The sequence below is a fragment of the Cryptomeria japonica genome, chromosome 1 (assembly GCF_030272615.1).
Source record: "Cryptomeria japonica chromosome 1, Sugi_1.0, whole genome shotgun sequence".
In the NCBI taxonomy this organism is placed as follows: domain Eukaryota; kingdom Viridiplantae; phylum Streptophyta; class Pinopsida; order Cupressales; family Cupressaceae; genus Cryptomeria; species Cryptomeria japonica.
Window position 1 is genome coordinate 22677190 of NC_081405.1, and position 16966 is coordinate 22694155.

A 16966-nucleotide genomic window follows, 5' to 3' on the forward strand; every position below is an offset into this window, starting at 1 on the left:
TTGATGTAATATTTGCTACCAAACACTCTAAAGTAGCTAGCCACAGGTGTCTTACCGGTCCAATACTCATAAGGAGTTTTATCCTTACCTTTCTTAATGAGTACCTGGTTCATTGTGTAGACTGCAGTGGTCACCACTTCTCTCCAAAAGGTGTGAGTTACCTTTCCTTGAATCAACATAGTTCTAGCTACTTCAGCCATAGTCTGGTTATTCCTCTCTACTAGGCCATTCTACTATGGAGTCCGGGGGGCAGACAGTTGCCTCTTGATGCCATGTTCTTCACAGTACTTGTTGAATTCACCGGAAGTGAATTTTTCCTCCTTGATTAGTTCTCAGGCACTTGATCCTTTTACTGCTTTCCTTCTCCACTAATGCTCTGAAAGCTTTGAACTTTACAAAGGCTTCAGACTTATCTTTCAAGAATGTGACCCACATCATTCTTGAGCAGTCATCAATGAGAATCATGAAGTACCTATCACCCTGCACACTCCTAGTTTTCATAGGACCACACAAATCAGTATGCACAAGATCAAGCAAATTGTCAGCAGTGAAAGGTTTACCTTTAAAGGTTGAGGAAGACATTTTCCCCAGTTGACACTCTCTGCACAAGGTATTTTCTAGTTTTCTTAGCACCGACAACCCTCTAACTGCCTTGATCTTACTGGCCTTCACAATGTTATCAAATTTTACATGGAAGAGTCTCCTATGCCATATCTAGCTATCATCAAATTTAGCCATAAGACATGTACTTATATTTGCATTCAGTTGAAATAGGTTACCTTTGGTCTGCATGTCGGTGGCTACCAATTCACCATTCTTTCCTTTGATTCTGCACACTCCATTCTTGAATTCCAGAGTGAGACCATTGTCATTCAGCTGGGCAACACTCAGAAGGTTGTGTCTTAGACCATCAACCCAATACACATTGTCAGCACTACTCTTTCCATTTAGTGAGATGGACCCTCTGCCTTTGACCATACATGGTGCATCATTACCAAAGCGAACCACACCACCATCATACTCTTCCAAGGATAGAAACTTGCTCCGGTCACCAGTCATATGGAGAACAACCACAGTCAATAATCCACTCATTGGAATTATCAAAGTGGGAGACAAGAGCCTTCTTGTCTGACACATCTTCCTTGATAGCAACAAACATAATATCTTCATTTTCTTCATCTTCTAACTCCTCATCTGTGACACCTTCATCAACTACCACAAAATAGTTTCTCTAGTTTCCTCCTTTGAATTTCTTGAACTTTTCCGTTTTGTCCTTGTTGTCACCATTAGGATAGTTTATAGAAATATGTCCTATCCGGTTACAAGAAAAGCATTTCAAAGGGAACTTACCTCTGTATTTTTCTGGTTCCTTTAGGAAGTTTCCTGGCAAGAAGAGCTTCAAATGCCATCAAAATCTCCTCATCATCCATTTCTCTGCTCTATCTTGGTTCACCACTAGTGCTAGCTTCTTTTCCTTTTCTGGATGGTACAGCAGAAGCTTTAAAAGTTGATTCGGTCTTTCGAACACTGCCATCAAAACTATTTAGCTCATAGGTTGTCAACTTTGCAATGATGGATTCTAGGGATACCTTAGTCTTTTCTATTGATCTCAACTCCTGAATAGCAGCAACCCTTATTGCATAGACCGGTAATAAGGATCTCAAGACTTTTCTTACCACAGTGGAATCTTCCATTTTACCACCTGCACTCTTGATATCTCCAACAACAATTTTGATTCTTATTCCATACTGTTGAATGGTATCACCTTCAACCATCTGCATGTCTTCAAACTTCCCTCTAAGGATTTCTTCCTTAGCTTGTTTTACATGCTCATCACTGCCATAGATATTTTCAAAAGTATCCCATACCTCTTTGGGATTTACCTTATCTTGGACATCAATAAACTCAATGTTAGAGAAACTACTAATTAGGGCTTCCATGACTTGCCCATTCTCCTGCATCTCTCTCTTTTGGTCATCGGTGAGAGTACCGGTAGGGGCAACATAGGCATTCTCAACATAGCTCCAGTATTGAGCACCCATGCTTCTTATGTATATCTTCATTCTATCTTTCCATATACTAAAATTTTCTCTGTTGAACTTTGGACCTTCCCTCTTCATCATTAGACTGGGATCTTTACCTCAAGCGGTTAATCTTATAACACAGAGGACCTAGAGGATGCTCTGATACCAATTGATAACTCAATGATGAACGGATAGTACCAAACCGGTACTAAGAGGGGGGGGTGAATCAATATAGGCAAAAACACAATATTAAACCGGTTTGCTAGCAGCCACTGTGCTTTGGCAGACAAATAGTAACACGGTCTTAAACAAAGTACAATCGGCAAAACCCAGCGTAACTAAGACAAGCATAAACCGGTTGACACTTATCTTCTCATACAATCTAATACTTCTTTTCCATTTCACCCTAGTGCATGAATAGGTAATCTATTATCAAAAGATATATAACCAGCTAGATCAACATGATTTACCTTCAGACACAAATTACTCAAACCATCACAAGAATATCACCACACATGGCACACAGATTTTTCACGTGGAAACCCAACTGGGAAAAACCACGGTGGGGATGAATACCCACAAGTTGTTTTTGAACTCTTTAGAAGTTTGCTCTGTTAGGAGCCTTGTCTGGTTAAAGATTGATACAATAGGTTCTGTTAGGAACCGATCCTATTAGGGATCACCTGGTTAAGGGATGGCTAGAATACTCGGTTAAGGGTTAAACCCTGTTAGAGGTTACCTTGTTAGAGGATTTCAAGAACTCAATGGTTTTGAGTCACCCTATTAAAGGATTTATAGTAAGCCAGTTAAAGCTACCCTGTTAAGGGATTTCCCAACTGTTGAAGTGGTTAGAGATCAATAGGTATTACAATGATCTGGTAACAGCACTCAATGCCAATGCAGATCCACTTTAGCTCCTCTTCACCTTCTGCACTTACACTCTGCAGGTATCACTTCTCTCTTTTGGTCTGGCAAGAATCACGTATCTCTTCTCTTGGATACTCACACACAACTTTTGCCAACAACCTCAGAAAGAAACACAACATTGACCTTATAGGAAACAGATAGGTCAGTAGCATAAACCTTAAACCCTAAACCTATTAGGTTAAGCAATTCAAACGGTTCAATCTTGAACCAATCTTAAGAAATTCTCCATCGTTTGTTTTCACCGATTTCATGGCGACTGATAACCCATCACAAGTTATCACTATTTACAGACTTTGCACATTCCCGAGGTAGATAGGAAGAATCTCCTTCATGCAAGATCCTTCATGCGCACAAGGCTGACGTGGCAACACAATCTGTTTTTCGTTACAATGCTAACTCATCACACAAAGTCACCAATTGAGTCACACAGGCTTGAGGCACTTCAATAGGAAACCCTGAAGTTGAGACTACCAACCAGTAGTCATACAAAGCTTCCATGTGTCAGTTCCCATAACCACATGCCGGTTCACCTTAAAAAAACATACCGCTTCACTTTGGCACAAATGTCGGTTCACAGTGTTATACTGGTTCTCACATATATATCCGTTCACTCTTCTTCAGCATATTGACAACAATGACAACATACAATGTCATTATGTCCTCATACCGGTTCACATAATGCCAATAGAATGAACAAGAGAACATTCATCTAAACCTGTGATAGGAACAGAAAGACTTTGTGACAGGAACAAAAATAGAAACTAAACTCAACTAAAACAAAAACTAGAAGAAATGAAACATCAACAAAAAAACCATGAAAAGAAAAAGGATGCACTTACATTAGATAATATAGACAATTCTATAGTCAAAGAACAAAATATTGTTAGATCCCCTCAATTAGCCCATGCCCAGACAAAAGTTAAGAGGAAGAAAAATTAACTTTCCCATCAAATGATGTTAAGATCTTCCAAGAAAGGGAAGAGTCCATAAACTTAAAAAGTTGTGTCTAATGCAAATTTTTTTGTGGCTGCAAGTATTTTTGCTTGCCTCTAGCTTAGTGTAACTTTGTTACTGTAAGTGGCAACAATAACCTTTTAATTTCGTCCAGAATGGCCCATTTTTCGTAATTGTCCCCAATCAGGGATATTTTAGATGCACCCTTATTAGAGTGTTGATGTGATTCTTGTTATTATTATTATGTATGGAGTGGACCCCATGTCCACAAGTTATTAAAATCAAATAAAATAAATTAAAATAATATATCTAAAAGATATATTAAACAGCTATATTATAATAATATATGTATTATAAGAAATCAAGAATATTTTTGAAAAAATGGCTCGCTCTACTAATAATCGCTCCTCACTAGCACTCTTTTGCATGTGAAATCTAGGACACTAAGGATCTTTGTGTTGTTCCTTCTAGTTTGAGGCCTATTTGAGGTGTTCTAGTGTGATTTCTTTTGGGGAGTGGGTAGATTTGGGTATTGTGGCTTTCCCCGAGTAAGGGCTCATTGTCTTTGATACCTAGAGCCCCTTGCCAACCTTTCTCCTTAGATATTTGCACTACATTTCAAACAAAACCTAGCCCTACAAAATCTGTTGTAATGCAGTCTAACCCTACTACAAGCAATAGGAACTTTAAGGATGTTATGAGTGTGGGCATTTAGGCTAATAGTGGGGGTTTTTGGGGTACCATTGGTGTGTTGGTGGTGCAGGGGCACTTAGCAATTTCTTTTTAGTTTGTTTCTAGGATGTTGGAATTATGTTTTTAGTTTGTAATAAGGCCAAGAGGCCATTGAGTGTGTTCTCAAATGATTGTAAGGGCCCCAAGAGTCTTTGTTTGGCCAATGTTGGCATATAAGCTCTTAAGGGTGCCAGGTAGAGCACTTAATAGGATAAGTTGTTTTTGGCTTAATTTAGGTTGGTTGATGTTATTTGAGGTTGTTAAGGTCATATGAGTCATTTGAAAGTGGCCAAGTTTGGGTTTGAGCAAAGTTGCTCACCTATGCAACAAATTGCAAAAGTTGCAAAAGTTGCTCACAACAACTTTGCAACATTTTTGATACACCAACAATTAGTTGGTTGTCATAGTTGGTTGTGAGCATTTGTAGCTACTCCAAGGCTAGTATAAGGCTTGGAAAGACTGATGATAAATAGTTGTTGAAGGTTGTTGAAGATTTGAAGCAAATAAACAAATTTTGGTTTCCCATTTGTGTGTGTTCTTCCAAGTTTGTGTTGTTCTTTGCAAGTTTGTACGACCTGTATGGATCGAGAATCCCAAAAAATGGACATGGATTATTAGTTTGGTGTCTTACCTTCATTTTTTTGTGATTTTTAGTCTTGAAGTGTTGTAGTTTGTGAATAATCTTCATTTTGTTAAAGGTGGGTTCAAGAGCCCTAAAAACCAGGGTTTTGAGAGCAAAGTGGTTCCAACCTAATGTTTCATGGTGGATTTCCTCTTTGAAACCTTGTGGAATATTAGGTTGCACTTTATTCTATGTTTTCTTTTTGGTTTTGAAATAGGTAAATCCAAATCAGAGATTTGCCACCATACCCTAAGCTTGGCACGTTGACTTGGCAAGCATTAGGAATCATGGATAACAGGCCCCAATTGGGTGAATATGGTGGGTGGAAGTGAATTATAATAGGTTTGGAATTATATATGGAAGCATAGACCCCAAACTATCATCAATTCACTCAGGCAATCAGACCAGTGAAGGAGTTTTGATCAATCCCTATTTTTAAGGTCTGGAAAGGGGCAATTAGGCCTAGTTAACCGGTAAGGGTTATATACGTTAGAGACAAAACCCACCTCCGGTTTGGAGATATTATATGTATACCCTAAAAGGGTTTCTAGAAACTTAAATATTTCATAGTGTTGTTCATGAAGTTTAACCGGCCAATGTAGAATACCTCGCCAACAGGGCTACTAGAACCGGTTAGGCCTAAAAGTGCAGTTTGTTTGTAAATCACCAAACCGGTAAGTGTCAAAACTTCCTGAGTAAGGAATAGGGTTTGGAATCCATCCAAATTCATATATCCTAATGTGTGTAGTGTGGGAATGAAGATCCTATGGTAGAGGGGTTGAACTCTCTAGTTGAGTGTGAAAGGGAGTGGGAAAACAAGGTCTCCGAAGCAAGAAACTGGAACTCGCAAAACAACAAGTGCTTATCCTAACCTAAGGACCTTGGGAAGGTTAGACAGGGTAATTCTTGCAGACCCTTGGAGTGTGTGAGGTGTAGAATCATTGGATGGTTCTGGTGTAGCTTGGAGGAGATACCTAGACAAGGTATCACAAACCAGTGAGAGACAATCCACTCTACATCAGATTGGTATCAGAGCCAATTGATTGAACAAAGTGGTGTATGTCAGACCCAGAGGTAGAGTTAGAAGCTAGCAGCATGCCACCAAAGGCAATGAGCCAAGAGGCCATCAGGAAGTTGGTCCAAGACATGTTTAGTGAAGCTCGGGAGCAAGAAACCAAGAAAGAGATGGGCAAGGTCACTAAATGGGGTGATCAAACTGATGATGAAGATGCAAATGTGTTAGAGGTCTTAATAGAAAAGAAGGAGTTGGACAAAGTTCAGCAGATCTTCTTAGATGCCCTCAAGTCACTCAATAAAGACAACATACAAGGTTTACCTATCTACAGTGGAAGCCTAAATGGAGAGGAGTTATTGGATTGGATAGAAGCCTTGAACAATCATTTTGAATACAAGGAACTTGCAGAAGAAAAGAGGGTCAATTTGGCCAAGTCAAGATTGAAGGGATCAGCCCAGGTGTGGTGGAACATGATGCAATAAGAAAGGAACAAAATGGAAGAAAGAAGATCATCTCTTAGGAGAGACTGAAGATCAGGATTAAAACTCAATTCTTACCTGTAAATTATGAGGTGCAGATGCACCAAAGCTGCAGAATCTAAAACAAAGAGAAATGGATGTGAGTACTTATACAAAGGAGTTCAACAACCTTACCCTAAGAGCTAGGAAGCAAGAGAAAGAAGTGGAGAAGGTTGCAAGGTACTTAAATTGCCTTAGACAAAACATTCAAGATGAGATCAACATGATAGCACTTGACACAGTCCACAAATGCTTTTAGTTGGCCTTGAGAGCAGAAGACAAGATCAAAAGAAAAAGTGAATAGAATCAAAGGGGCAGAGGTGGCAAAGCTTACAGAGGAAGAGGCACCTTTGAAAGGGGATATAATCCCAGAAAGAATGAAGAAGGCAATCAATCAGAGAATGATGGTGATAATCCTAACCAAGGAGGATAGTTTAGAGGCAACTCTAGAGGAATAAATTACTATAGAGGTTGTTCAGCCCAACAATAAGAATAATAACTATAGTTAAAGTCTCAACCCAAAGTTTGGACATTCACTCTGTGAAGTTACTATCTCCATAGTTGGTGTTCATTTGATTGTCAACCCAAGGATGTAATACTTGAAATGGGTATGCACTATATATGCACTAAGTTCCTGTGATAGCTACCCTACATTACTACAACATCTAACATCTATGCAAGAGAGGTAAGAAAGAATTGAAACAACTGAATGTCTACAAGAAAAACTCTTCATTAACATAAATTTCACTCAAGAAATACTAAGTCCAAAGCTGTCAAACAGGAATTACTCTGTTTGCTTTGGCTGGAGGAACAATCAATGCAAGAACGTCTACTACAGCTAAAGAAGAAAACTAATTTTAGCAAAGGCATGGGAACACTCACCAAGTGGGCCCTCTTAGATGAGTGTTTCCAAGCTTCCAAAATAACTCTAAGTGCTTAGAATAGCATATCTTTATTCATTGTTCCTCAAAAGTTGATACATTATTCAGAATCAAAAGAAACTCAAAACACTCTGCAACTTTATTTCTAAATCTTCTTCTCTTTTTCTTTTCTTTTCTTTCTAACCTTTGAAAAGAGACAAAGACCCTTATTTAAAATAAAACAACTACTTCCTACAACACAGATCACATCGATGAGAAGACGCGGATAATATTCATGAAGGGAAACAGTCGGAGTTAAGCCATTGATAATGTGGATCTAAACCAAACCATAGCCATAACATAGCGTGGTGGTATTTACAATACTAATGCCCACTTTAGTCAGACATCAATGAGTATTGCGTGTGTTACCCCTTATTTATCCACTTATAGCTTATTGTTGGTGTAAATAATTATTCATCATGGATATTATTACACTTACTTAAGTTTACTTAGGATAATGCATTTCATAGTAGTTTGGATATGAGACACTTGGGTGTTTGTGCCTCATTGGGATAGTGTGTATAGGAGAAATTCCACCTCTTATGGTGTTGATCTTGTTATTACACTATCATATCCACTTATTGTGGAGTGATAATTCCACCTTCGGTGGGTGATCCACCTCATGTGGAATATTATATTATTTCTCCTACCTACCCACACCTATTTCCTACCTACCCTTGTTTCTCATTGAGCCACTTGTCATATTTGTGTGCTCATACATCCATATGGCTTTGCCTATATAAGCAGGCCTCTATTCATTGTATTGGTTAATCCAGTTGATCATTTTTATATTGATGAGAATACAGTTTGTTCTTGTCATTCTATTGTCTCTTTTATGCTTTTCATTGTGCCCTTGATCTTGGCAAAATCCAACATGGTATCAGAGCTATTGGGGCTTCGTTGATCAATTTTTGGAGACATCGTGGAAGGCTTCTATTTTCGGATTTGGGGATCTTCATTTTTTGGAGGCATCTTACAGCGATTTGGACATCACCATTGAATCCGGGAGGCCATTTCCATAAATTTCGACTATAAAGTCGACCTATTTTGGTGAGGAAAAATTTTTTCCCCAATTTTGCTACATAGTACGGAATTTTCGGATTTATTAATATTTTTTCAAAAAAAAAAAAAAATTCTTTCTTTTCTGAAAAATCTTTTTCAAAAGTTAGAAAAATCAAAAAAATTTCAAAAAAATCCGAAATCGAAAAAGAAATCAAAAAAAAAATTAAAAAAGCTGCATTTGTTTGGGGGTCCGAAGACCCCCCCGTACATTGTACTCTACATCTTCTGTTCACAGATCCGCCCTCGCCGTACTCTACAGACGCCGTGCTCCGAGCCTGCCAGTCGCACATACCTGGTCCCACGCGCCGCAGACTGTGACCGTGACCGTGACCTGCGCAGCACTCGTACCTGTCTGCCGCGTCCGTCCGTGCCGCCTCCATCCGGCAGTTCCCGGAAGCTCCCCGCACGTCCTCCGCGCCGAAGCCTCGTTTGCCACAGGTCTTGGCTCCGTGCTCCGGCGGCCTCCACAGGTCCTCCTACCGGCGGCTCCCCCGTCATCCTCCTCCCGCGAGCGGCCCCCGCAGCGCCCAGCAGCGCCTCTACTCCGCCGCTCCTCGGCGCCCTCCACCTCCAGCCCGTCTAACAGGTCACCGAACCCGACCACACCTTCTGCCACGTCAGCGAGCCACATCGATTTTTCGTACGCCGAGTCAGATTCCGTACAGATGCCACATCACCCTGCCACATCAAACAGCACAGTCAGCTATTCCGTACAGTACGGAATACCCAGTCAGTTTGCCACGTAGTGTTTTGCTGACATCAGCACCACATCAGCATTTTTTGAAAAAATTTTAACCCCTCTCCATTGGGCTTTTCAGTTTTGCAGTCCAACTTTGGAAGGCCATATCTTGCTCATTTTTGCTCCTTTTTTGGTGCAATTTTTTTTGAAATGGGCTAAAATTTCGTGATCTTCGCAGTGGTGTGGTTATTTTCTGATTTTGATGCATAGGTTTTTCGGAATTTTCGGATTCTCTCAGCAGTACCTGTCCAATCCTCAATTCTGCAACTTCAAAGGCCTCGTTTGAGCTCATACGACCTCCTTTTTAGGTGCCATTTTTTTTGAAAGTGCTTATTTTTTCATATACTTTCTGAATCTATGATCAGATTTCAGAGATTTTGAGTGAAAATTGTACTTTCAGATATTGGTCTTATTTGGCCTATTAGGTACTTGTAAATTGCTTGGATCTTAGTTAGATCTCTTGCATTATCAGTTTGAGTCTCTTTTGGCCTTCTTGAGGCAGTTGTAAAATTGTAAATCAGAAGTCCACTTTGCCATTTTTTGCAAGTGGCCCATTGTATACGCACTACTTATAAAGTGCCAAAATCATCACATTTGGGGGGGTTCTTTGATTGAGTGAATTTTGGGGGGTGTCTTGTGTGATTGTGCCTCTCTTTGTGCTCTTTCCATTCTTGTTGCAATGAGTCCTAATAAGTTTCCACCATTAACTCCACATAATTATGCATCATGGAAAATTAAAGTATGGAGCAAACTAATGGAAAAGGGTCTCACACATTACATAGATGGAACAATAACAGCACCACTTGATCCTAAGGCTGATCCAAATGCTCAATTAGAATGGCTCACTAATAATTGCATGGCTCTTGGAACCTTACGCAAGTATGTATCAGATGACCTCATTTTCCACATTGAGAAGTGTAAAACAATTAAAGAGGCTTGGGATATGTTTCAGAAATTGTATGGACAAGTTGATGAAATCAGAGGCTATCAGATTGATAATGAGCTCACCAACTTAGATCCCAAGAATTTCGATACAATCCAAGATTATGTAACCAAAGCAAATGAGCTAAGAGCAAAGCTAAAGGATTGTGGAATAGACAAAAAGGATGCTCAATTGATATTCAACTTGTTGGACAAGCTTGCACCAGAATATGCAGCATTTGTATCTAGCTTCCAAACTCATCGTTTGACAGTGGGGAGTTCTTATGTTATGCCTTCTTTTGAAGCTTTCACAGAAATGTTGATATTGGAACAATCTAAGTTGTTGAACATGGGGTTTCTCAAGTCTTCAAAGTCCAAGGCTTTGGTAGCAAATCAAGGAAATCAAGGAAGTCAAGGCAAAAATTCCAACAAGAAGAAAAAGCAATCTAAGTCTCAACCACACCAAGAAAAGGGACAATCATCCTCTCCATCACAAGGCAATCAACAATCCTCTTCCAAGAAGGGGACACCACCTAAGAAGGATAAACCAACTTGTGCATATTGCAAAAAGTATGGTCATGATGAGCATCGATGCCACGCAAAGCAAGTTGATGAGTTAACCAATCTTCTCAAGAAAGACAACATCAACTTGCCATCCGCCTACACAAAGAAGGATTCATCTTCTCCTTCTTCCTCACAGTCTAAGGGCAAAGGGCAAGCATTTGTGGCTACAACAGGTTCTTCACAGCAATGGATACTTGACTCAGGTGCCTCATATCACATGGGTTCTACAAAGGAGCAGTTTTCTACATTAGAGCCATCTAAGGTACCTCACATTTACATAGGAGATGATACACAAGTAGAGGTTGAAGGGAAAGGTTCAGTTGACATGGATGATGGAACATTTGAGAATGTTCTCTATGTTCCTAACTTGTCTACCAACCTTCTCTCCATCTACCAAATCACTCACTATGGGAATGGGAAAAAGGTTGAGTTTACACCAGATTCAGTTGTGGTAAAGGAACTTGATGATGATGCCTTGGTAGCAGTGGGACAAGTCAATGAAAACTCAAGGCTTTATTCATTTTCCCACTTTGTGCCACGTTCACCTTCTAGGGCTTTGCTTACTCATTCAAATTCAGAAAGTAAGCTATGGCATGAGTGGTTTGGTCACCTCAACTACCGCTATCTTCAGCAGCTCAGCACTAAAGACATGGTCACAGGTCTTCCTCGAATCAAGTTTTCAGAGGGTGTATGTTCAGGTTGTTCCATGGGCAAGCATCCCGAAGAGAAATTTGATAAAGAGAAAACTTGGAGAGCTTTGGAAGTTCTTCAACTTGTTCACAGTGATGTAGCAGGTCCATTTCCAGCACCTTCATTTAGTAAGGCCCGCTATGTTCTTACCTTCATTGATGACTACTCCCGCTTCACTTGGGTCTACTTTCTCATTCATAAGAGTGAAGTATTTGACAGATTTCAGGACTTCAAGACTCGTGTGGAAAAGCAATCAGGGAAAGTGATCAAGATTCTTCGTACAGATAATGGCAGGGAATATGTGAACAAAAGACTTGAGGATTTTTGTACATTTGAGGGGATTGATCTTCAGCATTCTGTTGCATACACACCACAGCAGAACGGGGTTGCAGAACGCAAGAATCGAACTCTCAAAGAAATGGCTAGCTGTATGATTCATGCACGTTCTCTTGATCCCGCCTTTTGGGCAGAGGCTATCAGTTGTGCCACACACATCCAAAATCGGGTTCCTCACAAAGCTTTACAAGGTATTACTCCTTTTGAAGCTTGGGTTGGTAGGAAACTGATTGTGAGACATTTCAAAGTCTTTGGGTGTCCAGCATGGGCTCGCATACCTCCACAGAAATGCAAGACATTGGAACCACAGAGTCAGCCTTGCATATTTGTTGGATATCCTGAGGGTGTTAAGGCATACAGATTGATGGATCTAGAGACACATGAGGTATTCATTGAGAGGAGTGTTCACTTTGAGGAAAGCTCTCCTAGATTAGCCTCTCTACCTCCTCCACCTTCCTCCATTGTGGATAGTGATGTTAGTGATTCAGATGATGAGACTCCCTCAACTCTGACTCGCAGGGTTACACCTCCGCAGGGTCCACTTACAGTTGAGGTGCCTCGTTCTCCACCTCCACCTAGACCTCGTTGGGCTCGACAGACACTTGAGTCCGTGGGTTCTCTTGTTGGGGATCCTTCGGATACATGGAGAACTCGATCACAACATCAGGATCTTCCACATGCATTCATTGCTACCGCTTCCGATCCACAGACATTTAGGGAAGCATCAGGGGTTCCTGAATGGGACCAAGCTATGGAGGAAGAGTATAGTTCCTTGATGAGGAACCACACATGGGATCTAGTCCATCTCCCTAAGGGGAGAAAGATGGTTTGATGTAAGTGGATCTATCGGACCAAGTTTGTAGCGGATGGTAGTGTGGATAAGTATAAGGCTCGGCTTGTTGCAAAAGGTTTCTCGCAGGTTGCAGGTGTTGACTATACTGAGACCTTTGCACCCATAGCTAAGATGAACTCCATTCGTTTGACACTTGCTATAGCTGCAGCTCATGGTTGGGCTATACATCAGATGGATGTGAAGAGTGATTTTCTTCATGGTGATCTTGATGAGGAGATTTATATGGAGCAGCCACAGGGTTTCATCCAGGATACTTCCTTGGTTTGCAGACTAAGGAAATCTATCTATGGCCTTAAGCAGGCCCCCAGGGCTTGGTATGCCAAGATGGATTCCTTTCTTCTCTCCGCAGGTTTCACCAGGTGTCATTCCGATCCGAATGTCTACATTTTGCGACAGGATGACTCTCACTTGATACTTGTGCTCTATGTTGATGACTTGATCATTACAGGGAGTACTTCATCCATCATTAGCAGGGTCAAATCTGCTTTGCATGACAGATTTTCTATGACTGACTTGGGTCTTTTGCACTACTTTCTCGGGATAGAGATTTCTCAGTCATCTTCCGGGATTACTCTATCGCAGCCCAAGTATGCTCTTGATCTACTTGCACGCTTTCATATGGCTGATTGTAAGCCTGCCCCGACTCCCTTTCTTTCAGGAGTCAAGCTTGAGGCTCAGTGTTCTTCTCCACTAGTGGATGCCACTTTGTATCGTCAGCTTGTGGGTAGTCTCATCTACTTGACTCATACATGCCCTGATATTTCATTTGTAGTTGGCATGGTTTCCCGCTTCATGCAGGAACCACATGAGCTTCATTGGAAAGCTGCCAAACGCATTCTACATTACATCCAGGGTACACATCACTATGGGATTCACTATGCAGCAGGCACAGGACTTCGCTTGGTTGGTTACACAGACTCCGATTGGGCTGGTGATCTAGTTGATCGTAAGTCTACTTCTGGTTACAGTTTTCACCTTGGTTCGGGCCCCATTTGTTGGCAGAGTAAGAAGCAACATGCTATTGCTCTCTCTTCGACTGAGGCTGAGTATCGAGGCACTGTTAATGCAGAGACTGAAACCATTTGGCTCCAGCAGATTCTCACAGAGTTTGGATTCCCTACTCCACGGCCGACAGTCCTATATTGCGACAATCAGAGTGCCATTGCTATCTCGAAGAACCCGGTCCAGCACCAGTGGACCAAACACATCGAGATTCATATGCACTATATCCGAGAGCTCATCCAGGAGCAGGTCATTGATTTGCAGTATTGTTCTACAGCAGAGTAGGTTGCTGACATATTCACCAAACCTTTCACCGAGAGTAAGTTCCAGCAGTTGCGAGCTCTCTTGGGGGTGCGGGATGTGTCATTAGGGGGGGTCAGCTGACTTCTCCTTCCTCTCTTATGGGGGGGACTTTTTCCTCTTTGAGGTTTTGTCCTTCTTCCTTGAGATTCTTTTGTACATTCATCTCTCTTTTGGGGGGCAGTTTTTTCCCACTGGGTTTTCTTCCTTTCTCCGTTTGTGAGAGATTGCATTGCATTGTTTTGATAGTGTGTGTAGGAGAAATTCCACCTCTTATGGTGTTGATCTTGTTATTACACTATCATATCCACTTATTGTGGAGTGATAATTCCACCTTCGGTGGGTGATCCACCTCATGTGGAATATTATATTATTTCTCCTACCTACCCACACCTATTTCCTACCTACCCTTGTTTCTCATTGAGCCACTTGTCATATTTGTGTGCTCATACATCCATATGGCTTTGCCTATATAAGCAGGCCTCTATTCATTGTATTGGTTAATCCAGTTGATCATTTTTATATTGATGAGAATACAGTTTGTTCTTGTCATTCTATTGTCTCTTTTATGCTTTTCATTGTGCCCTTGATCTTGGCAAAATCCAACACTTATCAATTAGGGGTCATCATGTTATTAAGTATTGCAAAGCTTAAGTCTTCATCAATTTGAGTTTCGTACCCGTCCGTTGAACCCTTTATAAAGTTCAAAATTCTGGTTCAAAGGAAATGTGGTGTATTAAGTTCTAAGTCTTCATTGGCATAGTCATTGAACTTGAACTTTGAACCTTTCGGGTTCAAGGTTCAAGGTTCAATTGATCTTTTGTCTTATGTATTGCAGTTGTCCCTTTAACGTCAGTCCTGGTGGTTGTCTTGAACTTGAACCGTCGAACCACTCTTGGAATGGTTCAAGGTTCAAGGTTCATTTTTGCATCATTGAAATTTTCTTTTGTTTCCTTCTTTCTTGCCGCAAGTGTTGATCTTTTGTCTTTGAACTTTGAACCAATGAACTTCTTTTGAAATAGTTCAAGGTTCAAAGCGTTGTTTCAAATCAGCCTGATGGTGTTTAGGAGATAAAGGCGGCGTGATGGGAATAGAATATTCCTCATTTTCCATGTTTTCAAACTATAATTATGGAAAGCAATCATGATAAAGCATGTCGACTGTGTGGAATTGATTTTTAATTAATGAGCATGTCAGAACTATATCAAATCACGGGAAGTTTTACATGGATAAATGAGCTAGGGCGAAGCATGCTTTGGTAATTTTCAGTGTTTTCCATCCTTAAATATGATGCTTCTCAGGTAAGAAAATCATTTTTACTGTTGGGGAAGAGTAAGGATGCGGAAGGTAATTTAGCTTAGTTTTTCTGAGGGTTACACAGTTTGATGGTGAAGACAGGTGAGTTTAATCACTAACATCCCCTGCTCTATTTTAGCTCTGAAATCGGTTAGTGTAATTCTTTGCCTCGGGGTTGAATGTTGTTTGATTGATGCAATTTTAAGAAAACATGAGACCAATTCTTCTAAACTTGGGTTGAACATCATGCTTAGTTAGTACCCTTCCAAAATTAGATGATACAGCTTTAGTTCAGGATGAGTTAGAGAATTTTCTAGAAAGGGCTAAGAATCTAGAGGCCAATTCCATGATGGAAAAGATAGTTCACAACGATCTGGTTGAAGCCGTTGCTTTCCCAATCGTTGCTCCTTGCCTAGAATTAGTGTATGCATGCATGAGCAAATATGATGCTAGTAACAGGTGTATTAGGGCCAGTGATGGAGACATTTTAGTGTGAATTGACAGAGAAACAGTAATGGATGCAATTGGGATCCCTCACAAAGAGTCATATGAAGATTGGTCCATAGGAACCTCATATGCATTTTTCTCTGAGAAGAAAAGTGTTTATCGGAGTGTCATTGCTAGAAATTGGCTCCTTAAAATGCAGAAGGGAGGTTCTAGGTTACCTAAACCCTTGACAAGGGAGCATTTTATTATAGAAGTGAGGGATATTGTAATTCTTTTGAACAGGCTCAAGGGGAATTCACATGCCTTCTATTGGGAAGACTGGATGTATTTTTACATTCAGGTGTTATTATCTAGCGAGAAATACCTTGATTGGGTGCAAGTAATTGCAAAGAGATTGCATGAGGGTTTGAGTAATTCTGTTGGAATAGCCAATTTTCATATGTCTTCCTACCTGTTTTATATTTTAGCCTGCATCAGAGAATGGCCAGGATTATATCAAGAACCTTGGGTTGAGGGAATGAAAGTCTATGAGTTCTATCCACACTTGCAGAGACAAAGGTATAGAGAAAACTTCTTGAGATGGAATGATGTCTTTGTAGGAAGATTAACTTTTGAATTGCAGGGAAATATGAATAAGAGAATGTCATCTGAAGCATTAAAATTGATTAGTACTTATCGGAGCTATTTTATTCAATTTCCTAGGTTCACTTATATTAGAATTGGAGGCTTTGAAGATGAACCTTTCAAATTACCCCGAAATACTCTTGATAGTTATGTACTCCTGGAAGTCTGCCGACAGTTAGCTCACGTTGACAAGAAATTAGCAATGAAAAGTGAGTCTGGAGCAATTTTCCAATTGAACTTGGATATTACAGCTACAAAACTACCTTTGATGCATTGAATTTAGAAGTGGAACTCAAGAAAATGAATCTGCAGCCTTATGTTGCTCAGTAGGGGTTTGACAGTAAAGGATATGAAATAGAACATCTGAATGTTGAAGTGAACTTTTCACATATACCCCAGTCAGAAGACTACTGGGAAGAT